Below are 14,278 nucleotides of genomic sequence, written 5' to 3' on the forward strand. Positions count from 1 at the left end.
TGGAAGGTTTTACTGTGTTTCACACCATTTTGCCAGGATATCCCTCTTTCCCCCTTCTCCCCTTATCCCAAATGCCCAGCCCATAATAACTGACCCAGCACCACTAATACAGGGAAAATCATTCAATCTGGGGAAGTGCAAAGGACAGCTGTTAATTTTAATGGAATTTTTTGCTGGAAGCATCCAACCCCTCTGATCCTAGACTTGGCACAGCCCTGACATCCCTGGAAGGGGTTTGGGGACCAAATGAGGATGTTTAGTCCTTAATATCTCACAGGAGGGGGAAAAAAAATAACACTGAGCCTCTAGTCCTGGTCCTCATTTCTCTGATGGCCCCTCTTGGAAGATTTGAATTTGTGAAAGATGGTTTTAATACCCACTGTGCCGCAGGGAGATTTGTTTGGTGACAGCTCGTGTTAAAGTCAACCAAGCCCAATGCACCCGCTAAATAAACGACACCAAAAGTTGGGCTCCCCTCGCCAGGCTGGGGAGATGGATGGGTTTTATTATTGCCATTATGTCAATTATTATTATTATTATTTATTGGGCAAATGGAAAGAGGCAAAGCAATTCCTTCTGCCGGTCCCAAAGCCCAACTGGCAGGGCTGGCTCGGGATGATGGAGGAGCAGCACAATAACAGCAAATTATAAATCATCGCCTTTTGTTTGTGACTGAGCGCTGCGAGTCAGGGATGCACCCTCCTTCCACTTCCCAAAAAATGGGGGCTGGAGGAAAAGTGGCAGGGCACTGATCCCAAATCCAGCGGGGATGGCGTGGCCATCACACCCCCACTGCCCCCAGCACATGTGGGGTGAAGGAGCAGGGCTTGTCTGGACGAGCCAGCCCAAACAGCCACTCAAAGTGTGGAATTTGGCTTCCCTTTTCTCATTAGAGCTGATTACACTAATTGACATGTTTGTTTACAATGGGATATATTTTGTTGTCCTTTTGCTTCCCCAACTTTGTTATTTTTTGGAGCTAGAAAGATGTGGCTGTTGCCAAAGAGTTGGAAAAGGAGCAAATCTCCAGGGAATGGCCACGTCCTCCTGCAAGGCAGGGCTGGGATGAGTGAGACTTTTATACCAAAGCTCTTGAACCCAAGCCAAAACCCTTTTATACCAAATACTCAAATGTTTTCAGCACAGGACTTCTTTTCCAAAGTGCCCCAAGCATGTTTTAAAGGATTAACTGCCTCCTAGTGACCCAACCATGACTTTCCATGAGGAAATTTCCTCACACCCCCTGTTTTCCCCCATGGAATTGCACATCTTGCTCTCACCCCACCATTAGATGTGGCTAGCCCCTATAAAGCAGAGATGCAGGGATGCTGGAAGAAAATGGAATATGGTACCCAAACATGGGATTTGGTACCCAAATATGGAATATGGTACCCAGAGCAGCCCAGAGATGCTTTTTCCCACCCCTTGGATTCAGCCTTCTCTGGGCTGGAGCCCCTCAGCCGAAGCAGAGCTGCTGAGCAGTTCAGGTTTTCAGCCTCTGCAGCAGTGAGACACGGGCGTTCACACACTTCGATCCTCAAAACGGAAATAAATGATCCCCTCGGACGGAACAGGGACGTGGCACTGGAGTCCATTTGGGAGCGTGGAAGTGTCCCCAGCCCGCCGGGGCGCGTCGGAACAGCCACATTACCGCCTCAATCAGCATTAAATTCCCGATCAGCCTGGCTGGCTTCCTAACATCTCCCATCCAAAGGTCGGGCAAATCATCTGCTGTGGAGGCACGGCGAGGGAGCAGCGGGGAAGCGGCGCCGGCACAGAGGAACGAGGGATGCTCCGCCGGCTGTGGAGCATCCTCGGCTCTGCTTCGGGCTCCTGGTGCTCTCTGAGGATTGAAAGGAGCAAGCAAACCCCTGAGGCGTTCCCAAATCAAACATATACAGAGTTTTTTCAAAACTAATTTAAAATTAAAAAAAAAAGAATAATAGAGAAGAGGGTGATGCAACAGGAACGTGGCACTATCTGGACCAAAAAAGGATGATTGAAGTGGAATCTCTTATCTGTACATTTTAAAGGTGAATTTAAGGCAAAAAGGAGCTTATTTTGAGACAAAACCTGAAACCTGAAACCTGAAACCACCCAGCAGAAAAGGGGCAGGAGCACAGCTCTGCTCCAGCGAGACTCACCGCTCCCTCTGCCTTCCTCCTCCTCCTCCTCCCCTGGGAGCATCCTACATCCAGCCCCACGTCCCTCTCCTTGCATCAGTCACGCCAAAGGCAATCAGGCCCTCCAACCCCCGAGCAAACCAGCCACGAACCTGCCGCCCTCGTCCCTCCTGCCCTCCACAGGGCTGCAGAGAGGCCGGCAGCTCATTCCAGCCGCTGCCCGGCTCCTGCCGGGCCATCGCGATTAGCGCCGGGGAAACCATCAGCGAGGCGCTCACGGAATTAGGAGCCAGCATTTAATCGCTTTGCTGGTGGCTGAGTGTTATTAAATTCCCCTGAGTTCAGCAACTTCATAGCCCAGCTCTTATTTTTTTCCCTGTAAAGCTCAGAGCGAAGCTCGGAGCTTTGGTTGGGGTGGTTGGATCCAGCACTGCCTCATCCGTACTCCATCCCCGTGCTCCAAAGAAAGGCCAAGGCTGGGCAGCTTCATTTAGAAACCAGAGGGGGGAAAAGCAGAGCAGGAGCCTGGACTAGAAGAATATTAATATTTAATCACAGCAGGGCAGAGGTCACCCAGGCAATCCCTGTTAAATGTTATTGAAACAAAACATTCATATTCCCACTGTAGGGAGAGTTCAGGAGAGCTGCCTTTCTCCAGTCTGCTCTCAGGACTGGCGCCAGGAGTAAATCCAAGAGTAAATTCTCCTGGGAGAACTTTTCTCCATGGAGGGGTATGATCCCTGAATACAAGCAAGGGTTCAAAGCTGCCTTTTGCAGGAGCCAGTTCTGCATCAGTGTCTTGGTTTGAAAAGCCAGGTGTCTGCTAAGGAAGGCAGGAGCCTCTCTTGAAATAGAGAATGTAAACCCCCTCCCTCTGAAGTATTATAACTTTGAAATTAAGGGGCTCTCGGCAAAAATATGGGAATAGGAATAACAGTTCCTTATGAGAGAAGAAAATACAAATTTTTTGAAAATGCAGTGATACAAACCACTGCCAGAGTCAGAGCAGCCCTGTCCCCTGTGGGTCAGGGAGGTGGCTCAGCCCCATCCCAGGGGGCTCAGCCCTCCTGCAGTGCCAGCTGTGCTTCTGCTGGAGCAGGATCTGCACAAGGGGGGAGTTTTCCTCTGGAGCTCCAGGGCTGGGGGAGATGGGCCTGGGCTCCTCTGGGAATGCAGGGGGAAGGAAGCTGCTCCTCTGGGAATGCAGGGGGAAGAAAGCTGCTCCTCTGGGAATGCAGGGGGAAGGAAGCTGCTCCCCTGGGAATGCAGAGGGAAGAAAGCTGCTCCTCTGGGAATGCAGGGGGAAGAAAGCTGCTCCTCTGGGAATGCAGAGGGAAGGAAGCTGCTCCTCTGGGAATGCAGGGGGAAGGAAGCTGCTCCCCTGGGAATGCAGGGGGAAGGAAGCTGCTCCCCTGGGAATGCAGAGGGAAGAAAGCTGCTCCTCTGGGAATGCAGGGGGAAGAAAGCTGCTCCTCTGGGAATGCAGAGGGAAGAAAGCTGCTCCTCTGGGAATGCAGGGGGAAGGAAGCTGCTCCCCTGGGAATGCAGGGGGCAAAGGCTGTTGTGCTGTTCCCAGGTCAGATTGTATCCAGGTAGGAATGCTTGGCTCCTCCCCTGGGCAGAGCATCTCCCCATGGATGATGGAATTTTCTCAGCCATTCAGGGACACTCAGTGGCCATGAACAGCAGAGCTCTCATGGAGGAAGGATTGGCTGTGGAAGAGATAAAGAAAAAACTGCCCCATGAACAGCAGAGAACTGCCCCAGCTCTGACAGATGGCAATAGAATACACAGCCCAGCCACATCTTGCATTTCCAACCTAACACAATCAAAGATGGCTTTGAGGACTCCTGGATTTCCAGCAAGAAGCTACAAATACACCACGGAAAAAAGGACAGTCCCAGAGAATCTTGGAATCTCAGACTGGTTTGGGTTGGAAGGGCCCTTAAAACTAATCCTGTCCCATCCCTTACCATGGCAGGGACACTTTCCACTATCCCAGGTGGCCCTAAATCCCCTCCGGCCTGGCCTTGGGCACTCCCAGGGACTCACAACCTCAGAGGCTGCACATTTATATACCAGATTCTTCTAGGGGGCTTTTGCACATTGGGGATGTACAGAAGATGTAAGAGGCACAGCGTTCATCCCTCTTCCTGCCCTCATCCGTGCTCTGATGTCCATCTCTTCTTCTGGCTCTCCACAAATCTGTGACAGGAGGGGGCAGCTGGGGTGGGTTGGGCTCTGCTCTCAGGGAACAAAGGATGGGACAAGAGGAAAGAACCTCAAGTTCCACCAGGGGAGCTTTAGCTTGGATATTAAGGAAAAATTCTTTATGGAAATGATTGAAACTGCCCAGGACAGTGGTGGAGTGACCATCCCTGGAGGGATTTAAAAGCCGTGTGGACATGGCACTTGGGGACATGAGTTAGTGGTGGCCTTGGCAGTGCTGGGGAATCAAAGGACTTGATGATTTTTGTGGGCTTTTTCAACCTAAATAATTCCATTATTCTGTTTTGTGACTCATGAACCAGGAGAACTTTCTCCACCAAGTTCTGCTGCAAATATCCTCCACCTTTACTCTTTTACTGTCTCCCTATTCAGTATAAGATTATCTTTTAAAAAAAGATAAATTCATGAAGATATCCATAGCTTTGCTGCATTTCACTCCCTCACTGATTTTCTCACTGCCCGCTCTTCCTGAACCTCGGGAAGCCACAGAAAGCCCCATGGATGTGATTTGGAAGGAGTTTCCAGGGGTGGCATCCCAGTCCACGGTTTGGCACCGTGTCTCCAAACTACTCTCCTCAGAATCCTGCGAGGGGTCAAGCCTGGGGCAGCAGCTCCTCAGCACCTGCTTTGACAGGTCGTTAGCACGTTTGGTGTCTCACTTCCCTCAAAGCGGGATTTCTTCCCTGAGAATTAATTCCCATTTTTTGCTGCACACAAATCATTAGCCGGGCTCTCCAAACAAAGTGCTAATGCTTCCTGTCACCTTCTGCTGCTCTGATTCCCCCAGAGCTGCTGCAATCAAGCCCATGAAAAGCCAATCAATTAAGGCTCAAAGTATCAAGACCTCATGAGCAGGAGTGAAGAACCCAACACATCATTACGGAGCCTGTGAAATTCCTGCCTGGAGAACAGATGTGTGGGAAGCAAAGCAGGCCAAGGTGCTTTTCCTTCCCCAGGTGGGATGGAGCCTCCATCCCAGAGCTCCCACCTGTGTCCAGCCATCTGTGCTTTCTCCAGTGCTTCAGGACCAGGAGAGGACACATCTTCTCCCTGCTGGCATCACGTGGAGGTTGGACCTTCCAGTATGAACACCTTGAGGGGCTGGATGTGCCCCAATGACTCCATCATTCCCACTGGTTTTGAGTCCTTTTCCTTTGTAAAGGACTGAAGAGGTTTTCTTCCCCCTTTTCAATGGAATCCCCCCAAATTCTACGAAACACCACCCACACCAAAAAACAGCCCCTCCAAACAGCTCCAGTCTGAGCCAACCTCTTCCGCTAAAGTTAAACCCAAGCATCTGCATCAAAACACCAAAACCAGAAAACCAGAGCTTGCCTGCCTTCAGATTTTAGAACAGAACCCTTGTCTCCATGGAAACTCACCCTTCTGGGTTTTTTCTCTTTTTTTTTTTTTTTAGTTCAGAAAACAGAGTATCAAGGCATGGAGCAATCCAGGGGCTGAGCGGAAAGTGTGAAAGTGTCTGGTGCAGTCCTGGCATTGCAGGAGGGATGCACCTCATTCTTCTGGAGAAGAGCTCTTCCCATCAGATACATCTACGAGCTGTTTCCAAGCAGAAGGTTTGGTTAAAGTAAAATTTGTTGTTTCCATAATAAATTGGATGTGGGGTCACAGAGAACAGGAATCATAGCTGGGCAGTCCCATGTCAGCATGGGGTAAGCCTGGATTATACCTCTGGGCCTTCAGACTGACTCCATTCAGGGATTTTCCTCAAATTCCCTCAGGAGAGGCCAGATTCTCTCCTGAGGGTGGGCATCAGGACCCTGGTGAAGGTTCCTTTGTGTCCTTAGAGCTGCTCTTAAAGCAAATCTCCCCTGGACTTGTGGAGAGCTCAAAGCATCAGGAATGAAGCCGACAGGGATGAAGAAATATTCCCCCTTTCCAAATACTTTTAGTTTCCAGAGCCAGCTGTCTTTCCAAAGGGCAAAATCCAAATTTTGCTTCCAAAGTACATCAGATGCTGGAGCAAGGAGGTGACAGATGAGCTGTGGCTGGTCTCACTCAGCACCCTCGAGTGCCCTTCCTCAAGGTCACCCAGCTCATCCAGTGTCTCACATCTCCCTCCAAGCATTTGGCACTTGGGAAAAGACTCCCAGATTTCCATCTGGTGATGGAAAAGAACATTTTTAGTAGTAACTGCCCATTTTTAGTAGTAACTCTGAGACCTGGAGTTACATCTTCTGAGTATCCTCCAGGTCTCCATTAAGGATGATCCAGTGCCTGGCATCCTTTGGGGCTTTATCTGGTTCTCTCAGGCAAAAATTTCTACCCACAACACTTCCTGTCCCATCAGGAAGCTGGTTTTGAGGCATTATCATTAAATTATCCCCATATCTGAGGAGGATATTCACTGCTAGAGACTGTGACCTTTGTGATACCATAGGAGAAATCCTTCCAACAGCTGTTCCAACATCTGGAACATCTGGAGCTCTCGAGCATGCTCAGCTTCCTGATGCTTATGCTCAGTTTGGAGTACATGACTTTAATAGACACTCACAAACGTCTGGTCCCCAAAGCCCCTGATGTTTTGGAGGCTCAAAGCTGCCCTATATTAATACCATTATCAATAAGTCTGGAGTATGGCTGGACATCCTAATTACTCCTGATGACCTCCCAAATGGCAGGAGTGAAGTTTAAGGTCAGCCAGAGGAAAAAATAAAAAAAACAGACCCAAAAAACACCAGCTTTTTCCACTTGAGGGGACAGATGGAAACCACAAAATGGTCTCAGACCTTCCCCAGCCCCCTGTGTCCTGCCAGGCTCTGCTCCACCTGCACAAAATGTTCTGGAGAGTCTCCTTCTCCCTCTGATTTAAGAAGTTTGTCATGGCCCTTTCCTGGCAAGGGATATTTACAGGTGAAAATGCAGAGGGGTGTTTAGGTAAGTGGTATTTATAAGTACATCTGCAGGGAAATGTTTACAGGCAAGGTACTCACGGGTAATTATAGATCAATACTTCAAAGCAGAGTAAATAGAGAGGTAAAGGACCTCTGCTGGTGCGCCACAAATAAATATTTAGATATAGCAGATGCACATAAGTGTGTGCAGGTTACGTGGGTGAGATAAAGAGTGGGATTTAGCTGGAGCCCTTTTCCCGGGAGCCGAGGCTGTGCCATTAGTGGCGCATCCATAACTCAGCGCCGCCGGCACGCCCCAGCAGCGCTATCGGCTCAGCCCCGCGCTCCATCAAACCTGGCGGCCAAAACAGCTCCAGCAGAGATAGGAGTGCAGAACTGAAGGTCAAAGAAGTCTTTTTTTCCTGTTCAAGGAGGTCTCGTGCCTCCCCATTCCACATCCTGGCACGAAACCTGGGACTGGAGTCATGTAGTGCCTTTCCAGCTCCCTCTGACTCGTTGGATCCAAATCTCCCTTGACAGTCACGCGTCGGTTTGTGTTTGACAAAGTTCAGCCAAGCAACGAGCAGCCTGGAAGGCCCTGAGATCCTGCTGAAATCCCCATCCAATTTATCAAGTCAAAAATTCAGCCGGGTGGGAGCTAAGTGGGATGAAGCTCTGATCAAGGCGAGAGATTAGGGCAGAGCCGGTTACACAAATCACAGCTCTGACTGGGAGGGGGAACAGCAGGGCCAAGGGGAGCTTCTCCAGAGCTGGGCAGAGCTGGAGATAAGGGCCTGGTGTTGGTAAATAAAACTACTGAGGAATCGCATGTCTGATCAGTGTCCGCTCCCGTCAGGCTGGCGGGAGCTGGTAGCTTTATTTCCAGGCTTTTCCCCGGGAATACTAAGGGCATTCAGAAAGGCAAGAACAAAGCTACAACTTTATTTGAGAGCAAAACAAAAGCAAACAAATGCATACCCAGAAGACCAAGCGTTGAAAGAAAGCAGGAGACTGCTCAGGCAGCATCTGAGGCAGCCCTTGGACACCTCATGACTGTTAAAAAGTTTCCTGAGGAGTAAAGGCTTTTTGTTGGTTGTTTTGTTTGTTTGTTCACAGGGAGAAAACAAAGTGGAAGGATTGCTGATGCCTTTGGTGGTAAATGAAGACAAATATCTCTCGATTGTGGAGATTGCCGGCATGGAAAAAGCTCTGCTTGCATCATTTTGGGAAGAGGCTGAGCAAAGCTTTCAGGTCCTCAGGCTGACTTTTCAAAGATGAGCTCGTGCACCCAGGGGGATCTACACCCTGCAGCTCTCGGGAATGGATGAACCCTGCAGCTCTCTGGATGCTGGCACGTGTCCCCTTGAGAGACATCCCTTCTTGTTCCACAGATGTCAAGAGCCTTGAAGAACCCTCCTCTTCTGATATTTTCACAGCCTCAATATTTTGGAAAAAATTGCAGTTTCTCACTTAACTTTGCTCTGTGGCTGCCTTTAAACTATTTGTTCCCATTCTTCCTTTCTCTGAGGGCTTAAAGAGCCCTTTAGTATCTGGTATTTTCTCCCTGTGAAGCTACTTAGACATGGTAATCAAGTCACCTCTCTGTCTCCTTTTTAATAAATTAAGCAGATGGAGCACTTTAAAGCTTTTTTTTTTTTTTTTTTTTTTTTTTTGCCAGCCCTTGAATTATTGTCTGTGGCTCCTTCTCAGCCCTGCCTTTACTGGCAGAGCTCAACGAGGGCACAGCCACCACCTCTGCCCATCCCCATCCTACTCCCCAGATATCCAGGTCGGGAGGCTGTGCTCAGCCTCTGGGAGGTTTTATAGTTTCAAACCTCTTGCCAGTCAGATCCTTCAGACAATCCAGCTCATTAAATGGAAAGAAAGACTTTACATTTACAGCCTCCATCAATGTATAAAGCCCTCGGCTTCCCGACGGCCTCTGCCTGGCCGGCATTATAACGTATTAGCTTTTTTCTTTATTTTAAAAGCAAGAGATAATAATTAAAGATTGGATTATGAGCTAGCCCAGCATCACAAGAAAGACACAACTTTATCGTATTACATAGCATCAAAATTAATTAGAAGCGCGTTAATCTCTAATCTAGGAAAATATTGCAGGATCTCTGGCCTCAATATCATATCCCCCATCCAGTGCCTGACAGCTGGCCCCTTTGAAAACCTCCCTGCACCATCCCTGCAAAGAAAGCTTTGCAAAACTCGTGTAATCAATGTGGCTTTGATTAGTCAGAGCTTGCAGACACTCTGGCAGCCGCTCCCGGGGCTGCTGCTTTGTGCCCGGCCCGGTGCTCCCAGGGACTGGGAGTGAGTCAGGTCCCATTCCTGCCCCACCACAAATCAGCACTGAAAGCTTTTAGGAGCACAGGGAAGGGCCTAAACCAGCACTGATCACTGGATGCCTTTAGCATTGGGATGGAGAGAGCTCAGCAGGATGAGGATCCAGGCAGGCTGCAGCTCTTTTCTGGTGCTTTGCTCCTTTCTGCTTCTGCAGGGCTGAAGTGGCTTTGGCACAGCAGTGGTGCTGCCAACTTCACCCACGTTGGCCACAATCTGAAGACTCCACTGAAGCTCCAGACCTTGGGTTTATTTGACTTTCCAGCCCCATGTCTTGGTTGCCACCGTTACCCAGGAGATGCCACTGTGAGGGTGGGCAGGCCCTGGCACAGGGTGCCCAGAGCAGCTGTGGCTGCCCCTGGATCCCTGGCAGTGCCCAAGGCCAGGCTGGGTGGGCTGGGAGCAGCCTGGGACAGTGGAATGTGTACCTGTCCATGGCAGGGGGTGGGACTGGATGGGCTTTAAGATCCCTTCCAACCCAACCACTCTGGGGGTCCATGAATCTGCTGAGCAGGAGCTGTCACCCACCAGTGAGAGCTGCATCCCCCAAAAGCCAGGTGTGGGTCCACATTCCGCCTCTCCAGGTGTGCAGAGCATGGATAATTACCTGATGCTCATGGGTCATGGGACATGATGATCCTTGTGGGTCCCTTCCAGCTCCAGATATTCTCCAATTCCATGACTGAGGGATGACTTTAATTTAATTCCACAGGGAGCTCCCAGAGTCGCAGAGACATCAGAGTGTCACACAGAGCAGCAGATCAAACACAGCAGCAACACCGCAATTCCAGCAACAATTATTTCTAAAGAAACCCTGGATTTGAGCAGCCTGGGAAACTTGCAGTGGGCACAAGAGGGCTTGGGGTTGGTGGGAATTCATTTGTTAAGGGAGACTCACGGGGATTTGGAAAAGGATTAATGACAAAGGGTGGAGTGACAGGACACAGGGAATGGCATCCCATGGACAGAGGGCAGGGCTGGATGGGATATTGGGAAGGAATTGTTCCCTGTGAGGGTGGGGAGGCCCTGCCACAGGGTGCCCAGAGAAACCAAATCCAGAGCCCCCAACATCAGGGAGGAGTTGGAGCTGCTGAAGAGGGCACAAAGGAAGCCGTGGAGATGCTCCAGGGCTGGAGTCCCTCTGCTCTGGAGCCAGGCTGGGAGAGCTGGGGGTGCTCACCTGGAGAGGAGAAGCTCCAGGGAGAGCTCAGAGCCCCTCCAGGGCCTGAAGGGGCTCCAGGAGAGCTGGAGAGGGACTGGGGACAAGGGATGGAGGGACAGGACACAGGGAATGGCTCCCACTGCCAGAGGGCAGGGATGGATGGGAGATTGGGAATTGGGAATTGTTCCCTGGGAGGGTGGGCAGGCCCTGGCACAGGGTGCCCAGAGCAGCTGTGGCTGCCCCTGGATCCCTGGCAGTGCCCAAGGCCAGGCTGGATGGAGCCCTGGTCTATGGAAAGTGTCCCTGCCCATGCTTTGGGACTTTGTGATCTTCAAGGTTCCTTCCCATCCAAACCTTGCATGATTGAATAATTCTAGGGAGGGTGACAAACAGTCCTGGAGACAGCAGGCTGTAAACACAGCAGGTAACAACACTGGACCCTGGACACTGAGAAGCCAACAGGGAGAACATCCAGTCAGGCTATGGCGAGAAGGAAAGGAGAAGAAAAGGTTCATGGGGATGACTGGGAGTGACCATGCAAATAGAGACTACACATCAGGCTGTGATTGACTAGAAGATTCCTAGATTCCTGTGATTTCTAGAACATTCCATCATTGTCATATAAGTGAGTGTTCAACACCATTTTGGGGTCTTCTAAAGGAGCTACACACATCTGACAACATCAGACTTCTAGGAAGCAAGGACTTTATTTCTTAGGGGCAGCTGTGAGCAGGTTTCTGTTTGTGTTTTATGCTGTGCCCTTGTGCACCCCTTTCTCCTTATATTAAAGTGTTTCATTTATAGCTCTTGAGTCCTTCCCGTCCCTTTTTATTTTGCCACACGACTCCCAGCTGGTCCAGTCCTCACTCGTTGGATGTGACAGGAGGGGCCTGGGCCTCAGTTGCTCTGTGCAAAGCAGTGCCCCAAACTCCCCATTTCAGGCCTCAAACTTCCCTTACAAAGCTCAATTCCCTTTGGGATCACAACCTGCAGACTCCTGTATGGTCACTGTGGGAGCCCAGCACATCCCTCTGGCTGCCCTGGCTGTCTCCAGACCCTGGCAGGGGGCTCAGAGACCTTGGCACAAAGTCAAAAACACCCGTGGCTTCGATTTTAGCCTGTGGAAAAAGCTGCCAACTCTGTATGAGGAACTACAAGCCACAGGGGTTTGAGTAGTGTGGTAGCTGAATTAACACAGGGTGAAAAAGTAGAATTTTAGGGTTTTAAAATAAGAGATTCAAGGGGACAAGATGGAGGGATTTGGGTGTGTCCTGACCTCCTCCTCCTTCTTGTCCTCCATGTCTTGCTGTGATGGTGACACTTTTCTATTGGTTCAAGGTAGAGACACCGTCCAACATAGATGATAGATATTGGCACAATATTGTAAACATGGTACACGTAGTTTTTGGTATAAAACGGTAACACCAGCCCAAGGGAGTGAGAGTCTGTTGCAGACTGACCTGTGGGACAGAGCACAGCTCCTTGAGAAAGCATCTTGTAGATAAGAGAAAATAAACAACCTTGAGAAGCCGACCCTGCACACTCCGACTTCTTTGGCTGCGGGACTGGGAGAAAAAGACTTTTTACAATCTCGGGGTCATCTCACCCGCCAGATCCCCAAGAGGTCATCAGCCTTTGGGACCCACCCAGGAATACTTGCATTCCTCACAATAACCTGGAAGAAGCAGGGAAATGGTGGCTGCTCAACACCTTCCACGCAAGCAAGAAAAGAAGCTTTGTGACAACAGCATTTTCTTCCCTGATCTAAATATTTACATTACTGAAGTGGAAAGGGGCTGGAGAGGAACCAGCCTGGGAATGCAGGATCCCTGGGAGATGGGCTGGGAGCTGTTATTCAGCAAAGAGAAGTGCAAGGTAATGCAATGTGGGGAGACCACTTAAACTGTTCCTGCACTCCAGTGGTTTGTGAATTAATTGTAGCCTGGCAGGAAAACACCCAGGCATCCTGCGGAATAACCTGATGGAAGGAGCTGCTGGTAGCCAAGCAGCAATTAGGAGGGGAAACAAGTCATTAAACTGCATTAAGCCAGGGATGGGAGGTTTTAATGCAAGGCTAATGCCCAGCTGGGTAAATTTGTGAAGGATTGACTCTTTCCCTGTTCATCTTTGGAACAGCCTGTCCCAGGACACCAGAGCACCATGCTCCCCATTGTGCTGAGGCAGGACTGCCTCCTGTTTGATGTACAAAGTTTCAATGGCTGCCAAAAAATGGGAATAAATCCAAGGTCCTGCAGGCTCATTGCTGCCATCGAGACAGATGAGGCTGCTCAGAACTGGGCACATCAGCTCCTGGAACTTTATGGAGTCAGCGAGACTCCCTGCACCTCCCTGAGCTGAGGGACGGGGATGGGAGATTGAAAAGATTTAAATTTGTGTCTGCAATTTGGGTAAAGCATTCCCTAAACCACAGGGATCAATTTGTTCTATCTCAGGGAGATCAGAGGGAATGGCCACACATAAATACAGATGAGAACCTGCATGTGGCTCTGGGTCCCTCCCTGCTTTAAACTCCCTGTCAGCCTCCTCCTGATCCCAATTCCTGCTGCACATTGGGCTTAGTGCATAAATATCTATTTAAAAAGTGCAGGACACCCTCCTGCCAGGTGTGGAGATCCCCTGTGGGTGTCACCTGCTGCCACCTGACCTTTACAGAAGGAGAAACTGCAGCTTCACATTGTTCATCCTCCAACCTTGGTGATGTTGGAGCCAGCAGCAGGTTTGGCCCGAGTTTCCGTCCTTCAGGGTGCCAGAGACTGCACTGGGATGCACTGAAGGGGACTTGGTGCTGAGGAGCTGGAAAATCCTTGTGAAGGTGAGAGAAAGTAATGGAGAACAATGGTGCTGCTTCTGCACAGCCTCCCTGAGAGCTCCTTCAAAGGGGATTGCAGCACTCAGGGTGAGAAAATCCCTCTTGACTCCTTCCAGCATTCCTCAGGGCAGTTATCCATCCCATATATCCCATCAAAGTCACAACCTGTCTACATCTCATTTCATCTTTTCCCAATCCATCCCATCCCATCCCACCTCACCCCTTCCTTGCTCTCCTCCTCCCTCAATCCCTGGAGACCCTTTTCTCCTGGCTGAGGGTGGCTCTGATTTCCCAAGAGGGAAGCAGCCCCTCCTCCCCATTCCTCATTTCCTCCTCATTTCCTCCTCATTTCCTCCTCATTTCCTCCTCATTTCCTCCTCATTTCCTCCTCATTTCCTCCTCATTTCCTCCTCATTTCCTTGGAGCAAACAGGTGAGGATGTGAAAGCATCGCAAGGAGCAAGGCAGGGTTGGTGGCAGGAGAAGGGCAGGAACTGCAGCTCAGGGTCTCCCCCAGCACATCCAGCCCCACTGGCAGTGGGATCCACCCTCCCATTCCCACTGTGTCCAGAGCAGATAAATAGCAGAGGAGCAGGAGCCCAGTTTGCCAATGGAGCCTGGAAAAGCCAAAGGTGACCAAAATACTGACCAGGATGCTCACAGAGCACCGAGAAACTGCAGCTTTATGGATCCCACTGGCTGCAAATCCCAGCCCTTCCTGGCTG

The sequence above is a fragment of the Lonchura striata genome, chromosome 23 (genome assembly GCF_046129695.1).
Source record: "Lonchura striata isolate bLonStr1 chromosome 23, bLonStr1.mat, whole genome shotgun sequence".
Lineage (NCBI taxonomy): Eukaryota > Metazoa > Chordata > Aves > Passeriformes > Estrildidae > Lonchura > Lonchura striata.